This window comes from Mauremys mutica, chromosome 1, assembly GCF_020497125.1.
Source record: "Mauremys mutica isolate MM-2020 ecotype Southern chromosome 1, ASM2049712v1, whole genome shotgun sequence".
Taxonomy (NCBI): Eukaryota; Metazoa; Chordata; order Testudines; family Geoemydidae; genus Mauremys; species Mauremys mutica.
The window spans coordinates 320,211,295-320,237,807 of record NC_059072.1 but is presented as its reverse complement, the minus strand read 5'-3'; the positions used below and the strand labels follow the sequence as shown (position 1 = coordinate 320,237,807).

The window sequence follows — 26,513 nt, the reverse complement described above, 5'->3', positions numbered from 1 at the left end:
AAATTGGGACATCTGGTCCCCCTAGCTGGGAGTGACTTACATGCTGGAGGCTGTTTGTCAGCAGATTGGGTTGGAGGATACAGCAACAAGACATTGTAAAAGGCACCCTAGGTTACAGGGCAGGGATGACGTAGCTACTTATTAGTCTGAATTGTGTCCAGGTATGTCACAACGAGGTTGAGGTACAACTTTCCTGGCAGGTCACTGGGCCAGTTTTAATGATCTTTTCACAAAATTGCCTAGATCTATACTTCAAGCTGAGGTATGACTTCCAGCTCGAGGAGACATACCCACACTAGTTCTGATTGAGCTAGCATGCTAAAAATAGAGTGTAACCAGGGTGGTGCCTATGGTGGGAGGAGCTAGCCACGCTGAGTGCAGTCCCATTTGATAGGCTAGTCACATACTCTGGACAGCTAGCTTCTTGCACCATGGCAGCTATGCTCTATTTATAGCACACTAGCTCAATCAGAAATAGTGTGGGTATGTTTTTTCAATCGGGGAATCATACCTCCAGCTGAAAGTGTAGATGTATTCCAAGACTGACTCTGGGGAAGGCTATTGTGTATGCCATGACCACTTAACCAATGGCTTGGAAGGACATTATAATAATCTTTTGTCCTTGACTATGGGTACAATGGCTGATAAATATGTTGTGCTCATGTTTTGTCCTTACAGGTCACTACAGCACGGTGATGGCCTGTGATAGCTGAAGCAGGAGGGTAGATGGCTAGATGGCCAATGATAGAAATCAAATGCTGAGTGACTGCAACATGAAAAGTTTCTGAATTCCTATGCTGTGGCTGTGTATGAAGCAAGTATATGTTTCTTTGCTTCCACCATAGCACTCTTACCTATCAGCTCTGTATTCTTAGGGAGCCAGGGCGCAGTATCCAGCCTGTCTGACTCACAAAAGACCTTCTCCTCCAGCCTCTGCTTGAACCAAAGCTGATCAAAAGAAAGACTTACAAAAAGCAATTAAAAGGCAGTGGAAGACACACCTAAACGTCTCCGGACAAGGGTGACAGGATTAAGGAAATTCCCCTAGCCTCATTTGCATCAAAGATGGGACACGGAGGCATCTGCATTAGCATAAAGAATGGAGAACAGAGATTCCATGGCAAGAACCGCACTGAACTCTGGGACCAGAAAAACAGGAAAGCACTGCATGATAGGGGATCTCTATCCAGGTGTTAATGAACCCATGCCTGCACACACCCAGCTCAGTAGTTATCAGACCAATTCTAATAATAAATCCTTTATTGGTATTCAAAATACCGAAGCTATCTAACTGCATTGTGAGCTCTCTCGAAGGAACACCGCCCATAGCTAGAAATGATCAGTTTCTATTGTCTAGCCTGAACAAAACAACTTTGGTTTACTCCCTTGAGCCATCAGTTTATCCATAAACAAATCTAGTGTTCTCCCTTGAACCATTGTTCTTTCCCTACAAAACCCCCTACCCATGCTCAAGTAAGTGTTCTGATGCCTGTATCCAACATCTGCGTCAGTTCCACTGGGACTTCATCTTCTCTTGATTGATCATGCTGTGGGGTCTGCCTGTCTCCAGCACTCCAGACCCTCAGTACCACCACCACCTGGGAACCCCGATTGATTCAAACTTCACAGAGTGGTGAGAACCCATCTCTCTCTCTCTCTAGGTATAGCCCTCTGACCCTGACTTGTGTGATAAGTTATAGTTTTCTAAACCTGATTTTTATAATCAAATTTAAGTTAGATTTAATATAACTATTTTGTTTGTTTGGCTCCCTTTGTATGGTTATTACCTGGCAATAAATAACTTTCATTTTTAAGGTGGTTGCCCCCCACCCCCTGCAGCAACGCTCCTTGTACTTAAGTTAAAGATCCTTGTAGCGTCCAAAAATCCTGTGGGGTTTGCTCCTCAAGTGGGTTACTACCAGAAAAATTTTAATGTGAAAGTGGGGATAGGGACGTGCCGAACCTGGGGCATATAAGGGTGGCAGCTTAAAAGTGCCGCTCGACCCGCACACTCTGTTCTGGTGCGGTGCCCATGGCATATGAGCGTGACAGCTTGGAGGTGCTGTTCGACCCAGACTGCTGAGTCCAAGGACATATGAAGGTGACAGCTTGGAGGTGCTGTTCGACCCAGCCTGCTGAGTCCAGGGACATATAAGGGGTCAGCTTGGGAGTGCTGATTAACCCAGTCCTCTTAGATGCGCTCTGTTAATGTGTGTGTGCATGTTCATCTGATTCTGGGGCTGGAAGAACCCAGCCCTGGGGAACCTAGGTCCTGCAGGATAGCTCCATTGGGAAGGGACTGGGAGAAGTAGAGCTCCATAAGAGAACACAAGTGACACAAGCAGTACATTGATAGAATTACAGAACCCCCCCAAGAAGAGTAACCCTAATAAACAAGCGTACCCCAAAGTAACAGGCAAATCTGGTAACAGCACTTATAAAGTTCCCATTAGTGGAATGGCTACAGGTTGTGAATTAGCTAATTTGGGCAGTCTACACTGAATAAATGTGTCAAGTGTTTCTCACTCTGAGGAGGGTTAGAGTTATTTTGTGGATAAGATTGGTCAGATTTAGATCTAATTTTGTGTTTCCATAGTTACACAGCTGTGTCGTCAGGAAGATAAATGTAGAGTATTTTCCCCTTGAGTTTCATTCATAGATTCCAAGGCAGAAGGGATCATTGTGATCTAGTCTGTCCTCTTCTGTAACGCAGCCCATAGAACTTCCCCGAAATAATTCCTAAAGCAGATCTTTTAGACAAATATCCAGTTTTCATTTAAAAATTGTGAGTGCTGGAGAATCCACCACAGCTCTTGTTAAATTGTTCCAATGGAGATTACCCTCACTGTCAAAAAATTATGCCTTATTGCCCATCTGAATTTGTCTAGCTTCAACTTCCAGTCACTGGGTCATGTTATACCTCTTTTTACTAGACTGAAGGGCCCATTATTAAATATTTGTTTCTCATGTAGATATTTCTAGACTGTAATCAAGTCATCCCTTAACCTTCTCTTTGTTATGCTGAATAGATTGAGCTTCTTTAGTTTATCACTATAATGCATGTTTTCTAATCCTGGAATCATTCTCAAGGCTCTTCTCTGAACCCTCTCCAATTTATCATGATCATTCTTGAATTGTGGGCATGAGGGGGCAGGTACAAACCTCACACTGGATAACAAAGAGTTAAGGAGCTGCTCTGGGCTCAGCTAGCTCTGTTCCATCATACCTGCAAGTCATGCACAGGCTGAAGGAGGAGTTAAAAGAGAAGAATAGCTCACTTGTGGGCAGACCAGAGAAGAGTACAGACCTTCAATTCTCAGCTCCTGAGGAAAGGACTAAAGGAAGGCAGGAGATTCCCGGACAACCACTGTGCGTCCCTGACTGAGAGTCCCTCCCTGACGGAAGGGAGGTCTTGATCTTGATACATCACGAGGGGTAGTCATACCCCTCTATTCTTATCAACTGAGTTTATTTGTGTTAACACCCCTTGCTTTTTGTTTACAGCCCCAGAAGGAGAGACTTTGCAGTGACCTGACTGAAGAGCCACGTTGCAGGAAGAGGCAAGGCAGTGCAGAGGTGGAGCAACTAGCAGCAGCAGACTCCAGTGGAGGGAGAGCTGCCATGCCATGCCCAGCCATGAGGGGGTGCTAGCAGTGAACTGACCCCCTCACAGGGCACCAGAACTGGATGCATTATTCCAGCTGTGGTTGTGCCAGTGCCAAATATAGAGGTAAAATAACCTTTCTACTTCTACATGAGATTCCCTTGTTTATGTATCCTAGAATTGAATTAACTCTAGCTCATGTTCAGCTGATTATCCACCATTATACCAAAATCTTTTTTTCAGAGTCACTGCTTCCCAGGATAGAGGCCCCGATTCTGTAAATATGGCTTACATTCTTTGTTCCTAGGTATATACATTTACATTTAGCTGCATTAAAACAGATATTGTTAGTTTGCACCCAGCTAGATTAACCAAGCGATCTAGATTGTTCTGTATCAGTGACGTGTCCTCTTCATTATTTACCATTCTCCTAATTTTTGTGTCATCTGCAAACTTTATCAGTGATGATTTTATGTGTCCTTCCAAGTCATTGATAACCATGTTGAATAGTGTAGGGCCAAGAAATGATCCCTGCGGGACCCCACTAGGAACAAACTCTGCTTGATGATGATTACCCATTTACAGTTACATTTTAAATTTAAGACCTATCAGTTAGCCTGCTTTCAATCCCTTTAATGTGTGCCATGTTAATTTTATAACATTCTAGTTTTTTAATCAAAATGTATGGTATCAGGTCAAATGCTTTACAGAAGTTTAAGTATATTACATCAACACTATTACCTCTATCAACCAAACTTGTAATCTTATAAAATAATGTCAAGTTAGTTTGACAGGATCTATTTTCCATAAAACCATTTTATATTCATTAATCACATAACCCTCCTTTAATTCTTTATTCATTGAGTCCTGTATCAGCTGCTCCATTATCTTGCTCAGGATCGATGTCAGGCTAACAGGCCTATATTTACCCAGGTCATCCCGTTTACCCTTTTTAAAAATTGGCACAACATTAGCTTTCTTCCACTCTTCTGGAACTTGCCCAGTGCTTTGAGATGTATTGAAAATGAACATTAATGGTCCAGTGGGCTCCTCAGCCAGCTCTTTTCAAACTCTTGGATGCAAATTCTCTGGACTTGCTGGTTTAAAATTGTCTAACTTTAATAGTGGTTAAACTTCTGTTTAACATCCTCCAGAGATACTACTGGAATGGAAAGAGGGTCATCATCACCATATGATGAGACTATATTGTCTGATCTTTCTCCAAATACAGAACAGAAATATTTATTGAAAGCTTCTGCCTGTTCTACATTATTATTGATAATTCTACCATTTCCATCTTGTAATGGACCAGTATCATTGTGAGTATTTTTGTTCATAATATATTTGAACAGCGTGAATTCTAATGCAGTACTATGTTAACATCACTGGGGCACTTTTTAGTGCATACCAGCAGGGTCTAAATGGGCCAGTTAGTACACTACACATTGGTGATGCATTAAATTAATTATTTATTTTTTTAAATAATTGGAGATATACCAATCTCCTAGAATTAGAAGGGACCTTGAAAGGTCATTGAGTCCAGCCCCCTGCCTTCATTAGCAGGACCAAGTACTGATTTTTGCCCCAGATCCCTAAGTGGCCCCCTCAAGGATTGAACTCACAACTCTGGGTTTAGCAGGCTAATGCTCAAACCACTGAGCTATTCCTCCCCCAAATGCGCATTGTCACATTGTGCAGAAAAGCCCCAAGTGTTCATACTTTATCTTTGTGTCCCGCTGTCTGGAGTGGCTTATTACTGAGAGTGCCAACCTCAGGGCCGACTGTCAAAAAGCAGAGCAGACACCCCAAACTGGGGGTATGTTTTATAGTTAGATTTCACCAACCCAGTAACAAATGTGAACTCCCAAAATACTACAAGAGTCTTATAATGGAGTCACAGACAGTCCCCTGGAACACTCCAGTCTATCTTGCTACACAGGCAAGCTGGACTATGTGATACATGGTCACTTACACTGAAAATCATAAAATATTCAGGTTGCTTCCAGTCCCAAGAGACCAGTAACTTACCCCAGGTCAATTTGTACCTCAGATCTCACACCAAAGACAATGCTTGTACCCAATCCTGTAATAAACTAATGAAATGTTTATTAACTGGGAAGAAGAAATAAGAGAGTTATTTACAGGTTAGAGCAAGCAAACATATATACAAAATGAGTTTTAGTCTGCGATTCAAAAGGTGACAGAGTTGTTAGTAATCTGTCAAATGAAAATGCCTTTCAGGGCTAACCCATTTCAAGCAGCATGGGGTTCTCTTGCTTATGTTTAGGAATCTTTGCCTTCAGAGTCCAGACAACATAAAAGATATTCCATTTCTCCTTGTCAGGGGATTTTATCCCCTCCACGCCAGAGTCCAAACTGATGGGATGAGCTCATGCATAGGTCTCTCCTTCCTAGTGAGAATTAGGAATGCAATCAACAGGGCCTCTCTCTTCTGATGCTACACAATACCTCACTTGTATTCAATGAACCATTTTGTACACAGGACGAGCCCTTTTATCTTAATTAATGCTTCCTGTTTGGTGAGTTACACAATTACAGAGGTTTACAATGCAAATAGCCAGTATAACTTTATACCATGGGCTAGAGACGTTATAACTGAGATCAATACACGCAGCATCCTGCAAACATTTTGTAAAGTGTAAACACATTCTTGTCAACTTAACATCTAATATCTATTTTTATAATGCTAACACACAGGTAAGCAGGACTGGTTTCCAGCTATGCATTTGTAAGTGTTCAGTGAGGCCAGAGGCCTTGGCATGAGCTGGCACCTGATCTGCCAGTGTCACTATTGGTACCATTGTATCACAAAAGAACAGCAGCATGACTTAAACCATTGTGTGTCTTGATATGAACAATTAAAACATATCCACATCCAATTTCAACAAGCAAATGTTCTTCACCGTGGAGAATGCCCACAGGAACCCATTTGCTGAATCATTCTGTATTAGATTTATGAGATATTTTAACTATCTGACCTAAATATTGGTTTTTTATGGTCTGCTATCTTGAAAGAACAAGAGAAGAGAACAAGCGGCCAGAGGATCAGCACATAGCATGTACCTGTTGGTTTAAACCATGGCAGTAGGCTACATCTGCTCCTCCTCACAGCTCACAATAGCTACTGTGGAGGGGCTGTGTGCTGGCTATGGCAAATTGGATAAGAAAACTCTCAGGCACTGGCACATTTCCCTGATTGCAGTGCCTGTTTACTCAGGCTACGCACTCTAATGACTTGGACTTTAATGATTTAAAATTATAAACAAAGTTTTGCATTTATTTATTTTTATTTATTTTAATTTTCTTGAGTGACAATTTTTAAAGTAACAAATTAGATATTTCAGCAGAGTAATTAGAAGAATTTCAAAATCAATCAAAATGTTGAGAAAGATACCTAAAAAGAAATATCCTCCCCACAGGCTTCTCAGCTATTAAAAGGAGCATGTAAACAGGCTCATTGTAGACCAGCTATATTTTTACAATTCATGATGAAGCAGCCTGAACATTTCACCACCAACCCTGCAGTCATTACAATCACTACTCAGGCAAAGCTACCATTGGCTTCAAAAGGATTTTTGTCTAAGTAGGAAGTGCAGGGTTGGCTCTCTGGCTTTTCATTTGTCAGACTATACAGAAATAACCAAATAAAATCACAGAATAAATTAAAACCATGTTTGAAATGTTGTTTTCAAAATGCAGGATATATTTTAATGCTAGTTTGAGTAGATCTATGATCTGGGTCCACATTTCTTCCTGTCCTACAGATGCCTTTTTAAATTACCTATACAACATACAAGACAAGAATATAACCCTTCCCAAGCCGAGTCTCCACTGATTTACACCCTGTGCAACCCACTGAAGTCAGAGAGGTTACCTGACTTTGAACACAACACCAAGGGCAGGTCTACACTACGGCAGGGATCGATGCTCTGAGATTGATCCACCAACGGTCGATTTAGTGGGTCTAGTAAAGACCCACCAAAGTGACAGCAGATTGCTCTCCAATTGACCCATGTACTCTACCCCCGACCAGAAAAGTAAGGTAAGTCAATGGGAGATTTTCTCCCGTCAACCCCCCGCAGTATAGACCCATCTGTAGCGTAGGTCAACTTAGACATAGCCCAAGTATTACACTCATGTCTTCTGGAAAAATTATTGTGGGAAAATTACAACATAACCAGCCAAACTAATGGAAAATTTACAGGATGATTGTAATGTAATTAAAAACAATGTCTCTCTTCAGGCTGCTGGCTCATTCTCTCCTGTCTCTCTGGATGCTGGCTTGTTCTCTTCCTGGACTTGTCATGGTGATATTTGAGAGCTGCCAAATTTCACTCAGAAGCAGCAGGGGAAATTTGTGGCAGTCTGGGAAAGGAATATTTTAAGGATCAGAGAAAGAAGTAAAATGATATTCAAAAAATTGGCCAGATGGTAACTTAAATATGAAATATTACAGATTCAGGCATTTTAGTTCAAATATACAGGCTGTTTACTTCATTTCCAAGCAGATTCAACTGAAAAGAAGTCAGGTGATCAAAACAGGATGGTATTCTCACATGCAAGTATATAATGGCATCCTCTATGCATTTTTTAAAAGTATTTGCAGGAAAGTATCTATTAAAATTAATCGTCATCAGTGTTATTGTGCTGATATTGAACGGATTTCGAGATACTTTACAGTACTTACCAATCACTTCCAGACCAGGCAAATGGTTCTGGATCTGTAATAAATGACGGTATCAGATAATTAATGTAGAAAAGACCTGTGAGATGACTTTTAGGTGGCATCTCACCCATTTTTTTTGTTTTTTGCATATCTTTTACTGTTTTGTCCAGCCTTGTTTTAAATGTTCAATGAAGATGGATGGTCCAGTAGTTAGGATGATAGCTGGGGACCTGGGTTCAATTCCTGGCTTTGCTACAGACTTCTTGAGTGACCTTGGGTAAGTCACTTGATCTGTCTTTGCCTTAGTTCCCCCATCTATAAAATGGGGATAATAGCATTTCCCTACCACATATGGATATTGTGAGGGTAAATATATTAAAGATTGTGAAATACTCAGCCACTATGTTGAAAGGGGACATATAAGTACCTAAGATAGACTGGGGCTTCAAACACTTTATTTGTGTTACATTATTACAGCCTAACATGGGAGTCTATGTTTTCCAAGATCTTGCAAACAGAAAATTTTACGAATTAATGTAAAGAATAATTTCATATAGCGTGACCAGATAGCAAGTGTGAAAACATTGGGATTGGGATGGGGATGGGGGGTAATAGGTGCCTATATAAGACAAAGCCCTGAATACAGGGACTGTTCCTCAAAATTGGGACATCTGCTCACCCTAGTTTCATAGTTTATATGACTGAGCATTTTAAGAATAGCACTTGCCCTTGAATTCCACCGCGGTAGCCCATAATGTAGAAATTTTAAAAATCCTGTTTAATGTCATCCCTGGCATTCAGTATGAGGAGTCACAACAAAATGGATTCTGAGGCCTGTTAAGTGTTTTGTATGAAATTGGTTCCTGACCCTGTACTTACAGGTACATCCCTGTTGTGAAATCACAGTGGTGTGTAAATGTGAAGTGAAAATAGGCAGTTTGATTTCAACTATGTTCACGAAGAGTTTGGCTGTTTCCTACAGGATTGTTACGCCTACATGTCACCTTGTGATAAATTTAGGGTACCATATCGTCAGAAGACTGAACATCACAAAATGTGTTCAGTTGCTGTGAGCTCCTCAGAGAATCTTTCCAGGACTGTTCTAAAGTTATTTTTGCTATAGACTGCATGGAGGCTGAATAGATACATCTGGTTATGAATCATCATAGCTACAGAAACTAAGATGCACAATGACAAAACTGATGATAACCTAGAAGTGCTCTCTAATGTACTGAACAGTTATTCCATGTTATCTTCTCTCTCTCTCTCTCTCTCCTTGCATGTGGGAGTATCTGAGTAGAGCTCTGCTGTCCGAATGAGTCTCCCTCAGTTGTTTCTTCCATATGTTCCTTTGTGTGAATATCAAGGGTAGCATTGGAATAGGTGAGTTTTTATATAGCATCCATAATGGGTAAGTGCACTCCTTCATATGGTGTGGTGTGCTCTGTATTATGTCATAAATCATTATGTCAGCTGGTGCTCTTTTTGTCTTACTACTGCTGAAAGACTGATATGTTTATGATTAACGTGAGGCATTGGCTCTCAACAAAGAAGACATTTAAGGACAATATTTCAGTATCAAAATCTCACATGCATAAATTAACACCAATCTGCGTTGTTACTGAGATAGGGAATTGCAGCTGTTTTTCCCATTAGTGGCCTGGCATTGTTTCCTGGAATGTTGGTATTGCTATAGCTCAATAATTAATGTGATGTAATTAAAAGAAAATGCCAGGGGCCAAATCATTCCTGTTGTAACTTCAGTGAAGCCAGTCACGGATGGCTTTGGTCCAAGGTGTGTGTTTCTTTGGGATACCGATATAAAGTAGTAGTTAGCATCTGTCAATACAGTGGTTCCTATGATAAGTTACTTCACTTTTGTCTGCTAATATTTGTTTTATGCATCCCTTGGCACTCCAATATGCATTTAATTATTTTTCCTTGGAACAAATAGTCTCTGTGGTTCAGAGAAACTAGAGATTTGTGTGTGTGTGTGTGACATTACGCCCCATATTCTTCATAGAAATATTGTTATGGTATGAATATGGCATAATTAAGACATGTTTTATGCAAGATGGGTCATATGAGATATCATTGGAAAGGTTATGATTTATTGAATGTGATTATCCTAGTTGTATGCATGTATCATTTCTGTATCTGAAGTTAGGAATATGGACTATGTGTCAATTACAAAAGTGCTTGCAGCTGGGGAATGCCCACCAGACAGTAGGCAATCAGCCTGGATCAGGGCCGGCTCTACCATTTTTGCCGCCCCAAGCAAAAAAAAGAAAAAAAGAAAAAAAGCTACTCAGGCTGTGCTGCCCCAAGAATGGACAGAATGCTGCCCCTTAGCATGTGCCGCCCTAGGCACATGCTTCCTCTGCTGGTGCCTGGACCCGGCCCTGATCTGGATGAGCCATTAGGAAGGACAATAGGACTTTGAAGATGCTAATCTCCCTCCTTCCTGAGAAGTTTCCTGGAATGCGGCTTTAACACTGCAGGGTCAGGTGATCGTGTCACCTGGTACTAGACAGAGGGGTAGCCGTGTTAGTCTGGTTCTGTAGAAGCAGCAAAGAATCCTGTGGCACCTTATAGACTAACAGACGTTTTGCAGCATGAGCTTTCGTGGGTGAATACCCACTTCTTCGGATGCAAGCAGTGCTTGCATCCGAAGAAGTGGGTATTCACCCATGAAAGCTCATGCTGCAAAACGTCTGTTAGTCTATAAGGTGCCACAGGATTCTTTGCTGCTGGTACTAGACATCACTTTGGACTTCTGGTATTTTTCCACTGGAAGGGGGTGGTGGTGAAACTGGGAAACAAAGGATTCCTGCCATATGCAAATCCTATTTAAGGCTGGGCAGTGAGTTAATCTGGGCTCGTCTCCAGTGCCCCCCCGCCCAAGAAGGAAGACTGCTGAAAACACCTGAAGAAACGAAGGAACTAAGGTGGGGGGAGGGGATGAGCCCAGACAAGAAAGGTCTAGCCTGTGAAAGGAATCCCTGGAGATTTAAGCTGCAAGCAGTGCAGTTTACCTTAAAAAAACTCTGCAACCTACTTGAAACAACATTTAGGGTGAGAAATTATTATTTGTAGCCGGTGTATTAAGCTTAATTTGCATGTTTTGTTTTATTTGCTCCGTAATCTGCTTTGATCTATTTGCTATCCTTTATAATCACTTAAAATTTATCTTTTGTAGTTAATAAATTTGTTTTTTCTTTATTCCAAAACCCAGTTTGTGCAATTCATGGGGGGCAAAAAGTTGTGCATATCTTCCTCCACGTTGAGGGAGGGGGTGAATTTTATGAGTTTACGCTGTATAGATCTATACAGCGCAAGACAATATAATTCTGGGTTTACAGTCCAGAAAGTATGTGCACCAGAGTGCTGGGCAATTCCCTGAGCTGAGTCTTCCCACACAGAGCTGATTGCAGACTGTGATTCTACAGCTGGGTGTGTGGGCGTGTGCAGCAGGACAGGGTGAGGGAGCCCAGGCTGGTGGAACAGGTGGGCTCACTGGGACCCCAGCACATCAGGTGGCACCCCAGAAGGGGGGGTCCAACCCATCACAGTGTCTACTTGTGTGTGTGTGATGTTAAAGAACAACGTGCTTTTTTGTCTTTTTGTTGAGAATTAGGAAGTTCAGAAAAAGCCCCATGCAAATGTTTATTGCACAGAGATCCTAACTGAGGCTTGTTAAAACTGCTGGACAATAACATAATGATTGAAGAGGAAACCATAAAAATGTTGTGTGTCCCTAGCACTCCCTGTAAACTTCTGTAAAGCTACCTCATTACTGACCTTCAAATTCCTACTCAAAACTCTCCTTTGCTGTGATGCCTACAAAAAACTTGACCACGGTTAGGCCACTGCTTTGCGGGACTAGGAGAAGGGCAGGAGCAAGAGCAAGGCTGGAGCAAGCTAAGGCTTGTGAAGTCTATTGCCACTGTCAGGCAAGAGTGAGTTCCAACCCCTGGAGTGATGTTGAGCAGACTGAGTTGCTTGGCCTCCTGTGAGGCTTATATACCTGGTCTGGGAGTCACAAGACCAGTTCCTGGGCTGTGGATTGGCTGGAGTGATTCATCACCTTACAGTAATGGCTTGAGAATCCCGTGCAGTCTGTCTGTGTGTCTCTTGCCTTGCACTTTCACGTGCCCTCGAAGTGCTAAGCTGTAAACCTAGAGCACTCACATGGCGAAGTTCTGGATGTGGTGTGTTTACACTTTGGCGGAGTCTGAGTGGTCGGCACTGGTTCCAGGGGCTGGGCATCTGGCCTGCAAGATTTCAGCCCTCAGAAGGGGAGCTGGACACAGGATCTGACCCCATGAGTGTGCCCAGAGACCTCAGCCAGGAGCAGTGTCCGGACTCTGCTCAGACTCAGGAGGCTTAGAGCACATGGGGCCCAAGGAAGTGGCCCCCAAACACAGAAGCCAGGTGAGTGTCCAGCCAGGGGGAGTTTTACCAGTTTTACCATTGTGACAAGCTCATTGTGAAAAATATTAATAACTATCTGTTGATTATTGCAGTATATTGAAAATCACATTTTTGGGTCAACTCTAAAAAAATAAAATTAGGACCATTTTCCAGATGACATCACTTACTAGATTAATACAGCAAAAATTTATTGCCAAGTAAAATACAGTGTTTTACCACTGTAAAAAAATCCCCCAAATGCACAATTGCTTTTTTACATTTACTTTACTCTGTAGAACAGAAATGTAGTTAATTTTTCTATGAAGATATGCCATGCCTTAAACTCCCTAATGTATACAAACCTGGGGTCAGAAGGATAAGGTAGGGATCAGCTTTCTGAATGTTGTGTGGATTTTTGTGCCACTTAAGAAGGGCAGCGTCACAGAAAGCATTTAAAGCCAAATTACCTGTTTTGGGCAAAGTGATTCTGCCCTGTGTATTCAATAGTGGCTGGGGGAGATCATGAAGTCTTTGCCTTCAGGCTGTAACCTGACCCACCGCTACTTACTGAAGCCTCAGCAAAGAAATAGCACTATAGCAACTGCACTTTCCCTATGCAGAGGGGTTTGGCCAATAAGTCAGCACAATGCCATTGACTGACCACAGTCCCTGCTTCCCAAACCTTTTCCATGGTAGGGTGCATGTGCAGTTTACACAAAGCACAGTCCCAGACCATCCCACACCCTGCAAACATTCTCTCCCCATCCTGTCCCTAGTCAGTGAAATTGCACCCTCCGGTATTTGGCTTTGAACCTTTAGAGTACAATGATGCTTTTTGTATTTTAAATGTTTGGTTTTTTGTACCATGTGTATCCTCAGAAACACATTATGAGATGAAGAGAATAATGTTTAATTAACTTAATTGCTTTTGGCATTTCCAGCTGTTTGGGGCCATGTTGCACAGTTCAGTCCTATCTTTGAATTTCCTTGTTTTGTAGATTTCTAAAGCAGCCAGTGTCTCTGTGGCTGATGCACAGAGTAGCACTGATAGGCTCTGGAGAAAATTGTGTCCAGTTCTTCTAGGGCCAGAGAGAGAATTTCAGTGGTGTGGTAGCACTGATGGAAGGATAAAGTGGGTGGTGGAGGGTGCTGGGTGGGGGAAATTAAGCAATCCCGAAGGAAATCATAGGAATGTCTTCTTTTTAAATTTCAGTCAATACATGAAAACTTTTTGCTCAGCCAAACAAGCTGAAAGTCCTCAAAAGGTAAGAAACACTTCCCACTATAAATGAACTGTGAAGCATGTTTGAAAATAGTTTTTAATCACAGTTGGCAGATCTGAGCCCCTGGCTGGTGGGAGCCCAATACAAGGGACTGTAAACCTGTATCCAGCCTGCCATGACTGATAGTTTGTTGTGTAGTGTTTGGGGTTTTGAATAGTAGCACGTTGTTTATCTTCTCAAATAGTAAAAAGAAAAGAAAAAGCAGCTAAGAAGAAGCTTTACGGATTAATATTTTTAAAAAGTTAATTGCGATTAATCACGCTGTTAAACAATAATAGAATATCATTTATTTAAATGTTTTTGGATGTTTTGTACATTTTCAGATATATTGGTTTCCATTACAACACAGAATACAAGGTGTACAGGGCTCACTTTATAGTTATTTTTTATTACAAATATTTGCACTGTAAAAAACAAAAGACATTTCTAATTTCTTCCTTCCTCTGCGGTGCCATCCTTGCCCCTGTCTCAGTGATGGACACTGTTACTTGTTTTCTTCTGATCCCAGCCCCACCCTGAAGGCACTGAACCACATTCAGCAGTTCCTAGCCAGCTCTGTGGGAGCAAGAATGGGCTTTACCGAGATCTACGGATCCTGTCTTAATCCATTCCTGGGGCCAAGCTGTGCTTCAGATATGAGGAAAATTAAAAATGAAGACAGTTCCAGCTATCTACTAGTCATGTTCCTACAGTGCCTGTAACATCAGCAAACCTCAGGTAGAGGGCACTGCTAACACTTCTGCTGTTGCTGCTCATCTACATCCAAGGCCACCAAGGGATATCTCTGGAAGTGCAGCACTGTTATCTGTGCTTAATTATTAACCTGAAAACACAGTCACTTCTACTGATGATAAGGTGCTGGGCCATCAACTCACTGTTCTGTTTCCCTCACTAGTGTACTAAAAGGGGAATGTGGGGAATCCATCCCCCTGTAAGAAACTCAGGAGTGAATGGACAAGGAGAAGCATTCATTTGTGTGCTGCTGCAGAGCAGCAGTAATGCTGTATTCTGATGTACAGGAGATTTAGGTCAAGGGTATGTCTACACAGAAAAGAAAAACCTGTGGCTGGCCTCTGCCAGTTGACTCGGGCTTGTGGGGCTCGAGTGTGGGGCTGTTTCATTGCTGTGTAAACTTCCAGGCTTGGGCTGGCTGAAGCCCAGGCTATAGGACCCTGGGAAGTGAGAGGATCCGAGAGGTCAGGCTCCAACCCGAGCCTGTCATGAAACAGCCCTGCAGCCTGAACCCTGCAAGCCCAAATCTGCTGGAACAGGCCAGCTGTGGGTGTCCAGTTGCTGTGTAGACATACCCCAAGTTGCCAGCCGCAGCCTATAACTAGGGGAGAGTGGGAGTGAGAAATACTGCAGAGGCAACACTGTTAGCACCTCTGGGTATAGAAGTATAAGTGGCTAACAGTAACTTTGCATTACTTACTCCCCTGAGTTGTTGAACATGAAAATATTGCAGAAATAGAACCTTCTTCTCTAGTGTGTGGAACTGTAAGTAGCTGACAGTCACATTGGGGCTAATCAACCCGTTGGCGAAGGAAAGAATTTTGATTTGTTGCGAGTGCAACCCTGGCTTGTTTGGGACCCTTTGCTTCCATTGAATCCAGGCCCCAGATAGCCTTATCTCCTCACTGTCACTTTTATTCCCTTTCCTCTTGTCCTCTCTCTCTTTCTCTCTGCAATACAGTTCTGGGCATTACCATCTGGCTTGAAATTTGTCTTCCTTATGCCAAGTTTAAATCCTGAAAACCACCCTACAGAAAAATCCTCATTCCCTTTTCACATTCCAGATGAGACTATGAGGAACAGATTTTGCTATAAATGTGATCAAACAATGATAGAAATGTAGGGCTGGAAGGGACTTCGAAGTCTTCAAGTCCAGCGCTCTGCACTGAGGCAGAACCAAGTAAACCTAGACCGTCCCTGACAAGTGTTTGTCTGACCTGTTCTTTCAAACCTCCAATAATGGAGATTCAACAACTTCCTTTGGAAGCCTATACCAGAGCTATACTACCCTTTTAGGAAAAACTTTCTAGCAATATCTTCCTTGCTGTAGATTAAATCCATTACTACTTGTCCTACCTTCAGTGCACATGGAGAACATTTGATCACTGTCCTCTTTATAACAGCCCTTAACATATTTGAAGACTGTTATTGGGTCCCCTTCAGTCTTCTTTTCTCAAGACTAAACATGCCCAGCTTTTTTGATGTTTCCTCATAGGTCAGATTTTCTAAGCCTTTGATCATTTTTGTTGCTGTCTTTTGGCCTCTCTACAATTTGTCCACATCTTTCTTAAAGTGTGATGGCCACACTTGGACACAGTAGTTCAGGTGAGACATCACCTGACATAATTACATATGGCACTCCTGTTAATACAAGTCAGAATGATATTAGCTTTTAAACAACTGCAGCACATTGTTGACTCTCATTTGTGATCCACTAATGCCCAGAACCTTTTCAGCAGTACTACCACCTAGCCAGTTAGTTATTCCCCATTTTGTATTTGTGCATTTGATTTTTCATTCCTAAATATAGTACTTTGAACTTGTCTTTATTAAATTTCAACTTATTCTCCAATTTGTCAGGGTGATCTTGAATTCTAAGCCTGTCCTTCAAAGTGATTGCAACTCCTCCCAGCCTGGTGTCATTTGCAAATTTTATAAGCATGCTTTCCACTCCATTATTTTAGTCATTAATGAAAATGTTGACTAGTGACTGACCCCCGTTTAACAGAGAAATATGGATGACTACACTGAGTATGGTCTTTCAACCAGTTGTGCACCCAACTTATAGTCATTTCATCTAGACCACATTTCCCTAGTTTGCTTATGAGAATGTTATGTGGGACTATGTCAAAAGCCTTACTAAAATCGAGATGTCACATTTACTGCTTCCCCTCTATCCACTAACTCCATCAAAGAAGGAAATTAGGGTTGATTTGGCAAGATTTGTACTTGACACCTCCATGCTGGTTATTATTTATTATCCTCAAGGTGCTTACAAGTTGATATCTTTTAAAAATTTGTTCTAGTATCTTTCCAGGTTTTGAAATTAAACGGACTGGTTTATAATTCCCCAGAGTTCTCTTTGTTCCCTTTTTTGAAAGATAGGTACTATGTTTGTCCTTCTCTAGTTCTCTGGGACCTCATCTGTCCTGCATGAGTTATCAAAGATAATGGCTAATAGTTCCAAGATTCTTTCAGCTAATTTCTTAAGTACCCTAGGATGAATTTCATCAGGCCCTGCCAACTTGAATACACCTATCTAAATATTCTTTAATCTGTTCTTTTCCTCCTTTGGCTGCCATTTCTTCCCCTTTGTCGTTAATATTAATTGTTTTGAGTATCTGGTCACCATTAATCTTTTATTGAAGACTGAAGCAAATAGGCATTAAAAACCTCAGCCTTATTGATGTCATCAGTTGTTAGCTCTCCTTCCCTGCTAAGTCGATGATGTTTCATTGCAGCAGATCCACTAAAGCCTGAGTATGTGAAAAACTTTAAACTGAGTATGCTTCAAACTCTAAGGCTGCATTGTCTATATTTATTTCAAAGGTCTCACTCTGTAAGTCAGGCCTGATACAGTGAGGATCCTGCAAAGAGTGAGACTTGCTGACTCCTTTCAGAAAGTTTCTGAGCTTTTAAGATCCTATTAGGGTGATTTCTTGTGAGCTTGACAGTGAAGCAAGCCATTCACTGCAACTTTACTACTTTCTGCCTTGGCCTTTGTGTTAGGTTACTGGTTCTGAAGGAAGGGAAGGCGCAGGTGTGAGATTTATGTCCACACCTCATAGTGATCCAAGCTCCAACAGCAAATGTGTTGACTTGGATCCTTTTGGACCCCATCAACACTTTGAGCTGGCTAGAGGATATACAGAATAACAATGTGAGGCATTCCGGGGCTGATCCAAAGCCCACTGAAGTCAGTGAAGTCTTTCTTCTGCAGGACTTAGCTTGCAGTCTTTGCTGCTCTTCTTGTCTTTTTTTTCTTGTTGTTGTAGTTTTTGTTGATTAATTTCTTCTTCTTTTCTGCTTCCTCTTTGGTCCTGTTTTTGTCCATATACAGCAACTTCATACCCAAGAAATTTCACTGATATCCCTTGTCTAAAAGTTGTGAGCAAATTCTAATGTCCTACTGTGTAGTTTTAGTAAAGCTGTTTATATGGCTTCTGCGTTCTATCCTGGGTGACTACATTTCAATAATGGGTGAAACAAAGTGATCCTTTTATCTGTCTAAGTCAACATTTTCAAATGAAAGTAAAGCACCTACATCAATATTTAGGCCACTTGTCATAGGGTAATTGGCCCTTTAAGAGGAGATGGGACTCAGCCCCACCTTGACACAATTAGCTCGCCTCCCCAGGTGGTGAGAAGCAGTAAGGTCATGCTGCTTGCAGGTCATTTGACTTAACTGGGCATTGTAGGGAAATATTAGAGGGCCCAGAGAGAGGTAGAAATCCTTTCAGGGTGAGAAAGTCCTCTCCCAGGGAGAGTGGGGAGAAGGGAGTCCCCAGGAAAAAAGCCCTGGGAGTGGCTGCTCAGCATTTCATCTTTCATCGCCATATTATCTGTACTGATATTATTTTGGCGTCTTCTTGACGTAACTTAGTTTCTTTTGATGCACATTGACATCATTGTCATCCTGAAAGCATAAGGTGTTTGCCACAGATTTCAATTAATGTTGCTTTGCTATTGTGTTAAATGTCTTACTCAAATGTCATGCATTAGCAAACCACAGCATTAGATATCCCCTTTTGCACTATATAAATAGGTACTAATGATAAAAAATTATGTGTGTCTCATAACTCTCAGGAGATGGACCAACTCCTCAATTAACAGAGGCTGAGTAAATGAAATTGCTGGATTCATATTTCATTTTCATCATCTGGTTTTGTGAGAGTGGAAACAGTCATTTTGGCACCTGCTCATTCAGGTTGGCAGTAAATATTCAGGCATCCCCTGGCTTTATCTGATTTCACTAAAATTAATGTGATAGACTGATGTGCATTTGTAAATGTCCCTCACCATCCTTCCTTTATTTTAAAATATCTGGCTGCTCTAAGCAGATTCTTAAAACCAGATACTAGAGTGGTTGCTGTAAACAATGGAGCCGGCAATGCTGTAGGCTACTGAAATTATCTCTGATTTTTTTATCATTGTAGCAAATTACTTTAGTTTATCAATGTTCCAATGCTACCCTCCTATGATATCTCGTTATCACTGATTTTCGTTTTTGAATATTCCATGTAGTTGCATTTATTACAGGAGGAATTCTGTTAAAAAAATTTGCATGAAATTAAAAAATGATTTTTGTTTTACTGCCAGCTTGGGTAATATAACATTAGCATTAAGTATTCTCTGCTAATTCCTTCTTGTTCATTGTAATGAAAATAGAACAATGCACAAGTTGTGTAATAAGGACAGGGCTTGCTACTGAACAAATGATTTAGGGCAAGAGTCTCTCTCCCTTACTCAGAGTTGGTAGTATCCATTCGTAGATTATAGATTAGAGTAAAAATTTTAGACCAGAAGGGGCCATTATGGTCATCTAGTCTGACCTCCTTTGTAACCCAGAGACCAAAGAATTTCATCCAGTGACGCCTGCAAGAAATTAGTCTTTCCTATTACATGAGTGAATAGTATCAAGGTCAGTAAGTTGAAATAAATGATGTCTGCTATTCGTGGAGTAACATACATGTAATGCTGCCTGGAGTGACTCAAGACCACAAGTGCCAAACTCAGGGCAGACTGCTGGGAATGAGGACAGAAACCCCAAATTGGTTGTGAGCTCTATAGTTAAATTTCACCAAGTGGAAACTCCTGCAGCACTAAAACAACCTTAACATGGAGTCACAGACAGCCCCCTTGGGTATTCTGATTTGTCCTGCCACCCAGGTAACCTTACCTTTGTAATAGATGGTCCCTCACACCAAGAATCACAGCAATAGTCATCTTACTCCCAGTCCCCAACGACCAGTCACTTCCCCCAGGTCAATTGCACTTTAAATCTCACACCAAAGACAAAGCTTCTAGCCAATCCTATCTTAAACTATCCAAAGATTTATTAGATAGAAAAAGGAAACAAGAGTTATTTACTACGTTAAAGCAACTAAACATGGATACACAAATGAGTTACAATTTTAAGTTTCAAAAGGTAAAAGAGGCTTCTATAATCAGAAAGCTCTGTATGTTAGGGTTAACCGAGGCTAATCAGCTGGGGATCTCTTGCTTACGCCTAGAAACACATTGCCCACCAAAATCCAAGCAGTACAGAGATCTCTAGTTCCTTTTGTTTGGGGTTTTTTAGCTCCCTCCTGCCATGTGCTCTGAGCTGCAAGCTCAGCTGATGGGAGGAATCCACTTGCATGATTCATCTTCATGGGGAGGAGTGCAGAAAACAAAAGTATTTTTCCTCTTGCTGAGGTTACGTAGGGAAATTCCAGTTACAATGTCCCACAATAGTCCATCTGATATCGACGGACCTTTCCTTTTGGGATGAGTGTAACACCTTCTGCACACTAATCAATGTCTCTTCTGTCTGATAATTTACAGTCACAGGGGCTCACATATTACCTTACAATATGGGATACAGATGTTATAAGTGAGATGAGTGCATGCATTCAATAAAGTGTAAACACTAAACACATTCTTATAATTCTAACACCCATTGTAACAATACTAACACATTGGTGAGCCAGACTGGTTCCAGCTATGTATCTGTCAGTGTTCAACTGAGACATGGGGACCTTGGCATGAGCTGGCACCTGGTACGCTAGTGTCACAGTACTACTCACTGTGAGTAAGAGTGGCAGAATTTGGCACTTACTCACTTAAAATGGATATATTATTTTGTTTTGAGAGATTGCCTATATTTAAAATAGGGCATGCTAGCGAGGCAGTTTTAGGTTCTGATCCAGAGCAGCACTTAAGCACGTACTGATCTTGAAACTTGTGAATTGTCCCACTGTCTCCAGTGGGGCAACTTTTGTGCTTAAAGTTAAGCATGTGCTTAAGTGCTTTGCTGAATCAGGGCCATGGTGAGCAGTGGGAGGCCTTTGCTTTCTTTAGGCATGGCTAATTTTCTGTTATATTTAGCATCTTTGCCTCAGCCATTGGTGAAATTTTGCATCAAGAACAGCATGCTCCTCCCAGTCAGTAATGGACAGGAGCCTCTTAATGCTAGAACAGCACCTGCTTAGTGGAGCAAACTAAGGCTGCAAGCCAATAAAGCACTTAAGCATATGCATAACTTTAGGTATGAGTAGTCCCGATAGACCACCATTGAAAAAGGCAGGCACTACTCATGCTTAAAATTAAGCATGTGCTTTGCTGGCTTGGGGGACTCAGTAGCCAACTGGATTAGTTTATAAAATAGCCTTTAAACTTAAAGTTCACCCCATTAAAATCTCGGTATTTGCCAGTAAGTACCTCATCGTAGTATTTGAGAAACAGCTTTTTCTTATGGATAGAACAGGGAATAACTGTGGTATCTGTTGTCGAAATGCTGTTTTAAATGATGACCACTGTACATGGCAATGTTTCATAATTCCCAATCACGCCATTTCCTCCTCACCTATTCCCAGTTTCTAAATCACATTAAAAGAAGTTGCACTAAATACCTCCCTAATGTTACCTTTTGTAGTAAATAATTGCTGTAGTAACAGCAGTGATGTTATTTTGCACACTCCAGTATGAAACACACTGCAGCAGACTAGGGGCTGGTCCACACTAGCTCTTTAAATCGAATTTAGCAGCGTTAAATCGAATTAAGCGTGCACCCGTCCACACCAGGAAGCCATTTAATTCAACATAGAGGGCTCCTTAGTTCGACTTCGGTACTCCACCTCGACAAGAGGAGTAGCGCTAAATTCGACATGGCTATGTCGAATTAGGCTAGGTGTGGATGCTAATCGATCTTAGTAGCTCCGGGAGCTATCCCACAGTGCAACACTCTGTTGACGCTCTGGACGCCAGTCGGAGCTTGGATGCTCTGACCAGCCACACAGGAAATGCCCCGGGAAAATTTGAATTCCTTTTCCTGTCTGGACAGTTTGAATAACATTTCCTGGTTGCTCATCGGGGCAAGCTCAGCAGCACCGGCAACGATGCAGAGCTCTCCAGCAGAGGAGTCCAGGCAATCTCAGACTAGAAAGAGGGCCCCAGCATGGACTGACCGGGAAGTCTCGGATCTGATTGCTGTGTGGGGCGATGTGTCTGTGCTTTCGGAGCTGCGCTCCAGCAAACGGAATGCAAAGACCTTCGAGAAGGTCTCCAAAGCCATGAGAGACAGAGGATACAGCCGGGATGCAATGCAGTGCCGCGTGAAAGTCAAGGAGCTGAGACAAGGCTACCAGAAACTCAGAGCGGCAAACGGACGCTCCGGAGCCCAGCCCCAGACATGCCGCTTCTACGAGGCACTGCATGCCATTCTCGGTGGGTCTGCCACCACTGCCCCACCAGTGTGCGTGGACTCTGAGGATGGGATAGTGTCGACGGACTGTTCCTCGGAGATGTTCGCGGACGGGGAAGATGAGGAGGACGAGGCAGTCGACGGCGCTTTCCCCAACAGCCAGGATCTCTTCCTCACCCTCACTGAGATCCCCTACCAACCCTCCCCAGCCGTTACCACGGACCCTGAATCGGGAGAAGGATCAGTCCGTAAGTGCTTTAAACAAGTTAACATTTATTTATTAAAAGCAGCTAAGAACAACGAGTTAACATTTTTTTAGTAATTAAACAGGGAGAGACATTAGGAGAACAGAAGGTCTACATATAGGGGAATGGAACTTTTATCTTCATAAGATATCTCCAGGAAACTTTCCTGGAGGTAATCTGAAAGTCTATGCAGGAGGTTCCTTGGCAGAGCTAGCTTATCGTGTGCCCCGAGGTAGCACACTTTGCCTTTCCATGCTATAAGCTGGAACTCCGGGACCATTGCCCTCACGAGCATGGCAGAGTAGGCCCCTGGGTTGTGGTGGCTTTCTTCCAGCATGCGCGCTCTCTCTGCCCGTGAGACTCTCCTCAGGGTGATCTCTCTCGCACACTCCTGCATGAAATTAGAGTAATTGGGGTACTATTAGTAATGGGAGCGCTTAACTGTTCCTTTGCATAACAAGAAGCCTCACTTAACAGCCACGTGCTGCAGTCTACAGAGTGGCAGCATACAGGGATCTTTCCCAGTGAACAGCCGCGAGGGGGTGCAACAGGGGCCGAGTTTATGCTTTCAGGATTGCCTGCATCAAGAGGACAGAGCTGTACATTCACTTCTATGAATCCAAAAGTGTTTGGCTTACCATGCCTTGCTGCTACACGAATTCTTCTTTCCTGCAAAGGTTCTCTGATCTGCAGCCCAATACCCCAGGCAATGAAAGCGCATTCAGAGCGCAATCGAACTTTCCATTAGTGAGTGCGCATGAGACAGGTGCTGTGCATACTCTTGTTCACAGACAACGAGTAGACTATGTTTCTTTGTTTAAAAAATGTATCATTGTAAGAAATTCACTACCTTTTTGACATCACACAGGTGCAACTGTATCACGACCTGATGCACCATGCCCCTCACAGATGATGGCGCAAACTAGAAGGCGTAAGAAAAAGACAAGGGACGAGATGTTTGCTGAACTTATGGGCTGCTCCAGAGCCGAGGCAGACCAGCAGAGCCAGTGGAGGAAGAACCTCAGTCAGCAGCACCGCTCACTCTGCGAACGGGAGGACAAGTGGCGTCACGAGGACCAGCAGGCGACTCAAACGCTGCTTGGACTAATGAGGGAGCAAACGGACACGCTCAGGCGCCTTGTCGATGTTCTGCAGGACCGCAGGCAGGAAGACAGAGCCCCCCTGCACTGTATCTGCAACCGCCCACCCCCGCCTCAAACTCCAATCCCCCCCTCATCAAAAATAACAAGAAGGAGGGTCACCAGGGGCCGTGAAAACTGTCACTGCACCACAGGACAGTGTTAAATTACCCAAAAGCTATCAGTCACTACATTTTGAAAAGTCCTTCCCTTACTGTGTTGTTGATTATTAAAAGTAGTTTTCTGTTACTTACTTTTTCAGTCATGTTTTTTTACACAACGCTGTGTTAGATGTCTTGGGTGGGTCGTTGGGTGGTTGAGGGGGTAGTGTAATGCATAGGACAGTCACCTTTAGCAGGGTACAGAGACGGGGGCTGGATCAGCAGCATGTCACAAACACAGTGCAGTCAGTAGGCGGTTAGCTGGTATGGGAGGTGGTTTGCAGGTTTTCTGTCGTTGGGGGTGGTACGTGCATTTGTAGCGGGGGAGGGGGGTTACAGATGTCATGCAACGGTCCCTGTAATGGACCGCAGAGCCACGCAGCAGAGGAATCTGTATCCGTCCTCCCCCGCAACAAGGCCACATAGCCCCCGCACACAGAGTCCAAAAAAGGAGGGATGGCAGGATCCGTTGAAACAACCAATCCGGCACTGCTGACCGGTCTGGGAGCGGGAGCATGTCAAACCTCGACTTTAGAGGCGGTCTTTACATGACCACACACCCTACCCAGCACAGTGTGCGTCCCAGTTTCAACCCTTTAACGCAAAGTCATCAATAAAGACACCGTTGTAAAGCTACAGTGGAGCACGTACTTTAATTTTTAAATGTGTGTTAGAAGTTGGGGAAGCGGGGTGGACGGGGTATGTAACTGCAGAGGCTAGTCAACAGTAACTTGGTAAAGAAACAGGGGCAGGTTCAGCTTCTCTGTGAAGAAACTGAACAGTCACAGTTCACGCTGCTCGCTGGTACTTGAAGAGTTCCTTGTCGCTGTGCAAGGTGCATGCATAGGGCATGACGAGCCAGGGCATTAGCGGGTAGGCTGGGTCCCCTAAGATCAGTATGGGCATCTGCACATCCCAAGCGTTATTTTGTGGTCCGGGAAGAAACTACCTTCCTGCAGGCGTCTAAGCAGACCAGAGTTCCTGAAAACACGCGCGTCATGAACTTTGCCTGGCCACCCGACGTTGATGTTGGTAAAACGTCCCCCATAGTCCACCACTGCTCGCAGCACCATTGAAAATTAGCCAAATTTCTCAGCAGCTGACTGCGGAAGAGGTGGACGATAAGTTGCGAGGAGCTGACAGCGGCCACAACTGCAGCGGGATCCGTGCTCGCAGTGCTGTGGCGCCCGCGCTGTCACTGAGAAGAGAAGTGCATGAACAGATTGCCAGCTGGCGCTTTCAGGGAGGGATGCTGGGCGTGATTGACGGTTCAATGATGACAGTTACCCAAAACCACCCTCCACACAATTTCCCCCCCCCCAGCATGCATTGGTGGGAAATCCCAGCATTCCAATGGGCGGCGGGGAGTGCGGGAACTGTGGGATAGCTTCCCACAGTGCACCGTTTCCAAAGTCGACGCTTCGCCCGTTACTGTGGACTCACACAGTCGAATTAGTGTATTTATTGTGGATACACAACTTCGACTTCATTAGGTCGATTCCAGAAATTCGAATTAAGATGAATCGAAATAGTCTTGTAGTGTAGACGTACCCTAAGAGGCAATGTAGTGTTGGTGTAAGCTATGTGCAACTGGGTGAAATTCACATGCCAAGAGGGTGGAAGGATGGAGTTGTCACAGGAAAAGCATCTTAAAGGAGGGCATGAGATTATTCTTTCACTCTCTCAACGCCTCCCTTATGCACCTCAGCATGCAAATGACATCCACTGGCACTCCCTTCCTGCCAGTGTTACATATACTACCATGTAGGTCACCTCTGAATTTGGCTCAGCAGAGGCCCAATCCAAACCTCACTGAAGTCAATGGGAGTCTTTCCATTTCACATCAGTGAGGTCTGGATCAGAGCCCAGGAACCACAGTTATGGGCACGCACTGAATCAATAGCTCCACTATCCTTGGAGCTGGTGCAGCATGCACTCTTCTCCTTGCCTAGGCAGTGCTGCTGCATGGGATGGGGTGCCATGGCTCCACCTTCGCCCTACCCCATTCAGACAGTGAGTGACCATGGGAGAGTTAGGAGGGGCTTCAATCCCAAATAAGGGCTGTTCAGAATCTGACCCTAATTTGGATGGATTCTGTACAAAGAATTAAAGGGGAGGGGGAGTGGAAGGGGGGGTATGCATTACTGTAGTTGTTCAGCAATAGAAAATGCTGACAAAGCAGTGAATCTTAAGGGGAGACTGGAAGGAGCAGGAGAGTATTCCTAGTATAGGGGTGAGTATGAAAAAAGATCGGTTGACCTTCATAAAATAATCTCATCTTTGCATTTTATTATACAGGACAGGGCAATATTTACTTCTCTATGTGATATATATTTTATGTGCATCAATTTCTTTGCTTTATTACTATTCCCCAGAGATCTTTTCATTTGAGTGGATGGACTGGCAATTTTCACTGGCACCTGAAGCATTAAGTGTTTGACCAAGGATTTGGCCAACGGTTCGACTTCTGTCTTTACTAAAGAATGCCAAACCACAGCCGTCACTGCTTGGGGGCTGGGAGCCCCAACATGCTCTGGAAATACAAAACTGTAAAATGTTGCTTTT

At 43.0% G+C, this 26,513-nt stretch overlaps 1 long non-coding RNA gene across 1 annotated transcript in view; it reads right to left on the bottom strand.

Moving 5' to 3' along the window:
- Window positions 1–7,653: 7,653 nt before the first annotated feature.
- Window positions 7,654–26,513, bottom strand: part of LOC123361958 — a 117,365-nt gene continuing 98,505 nt past the window's right edge. The window contains exons 3-4 of the long non-coding RNA XR_006576299.1: window positions 8,313–8,346; window positions 7,654–7,990 (exon numbers count right to left, since the gene is read on the bottom strand). This is a non-coding gene — a long non-coding RNA (uncharacterized LOC123361958). The remainder of the gene's footprint in view (window positions 7,991–8,312; window positions 8,347–26,513) is intronic.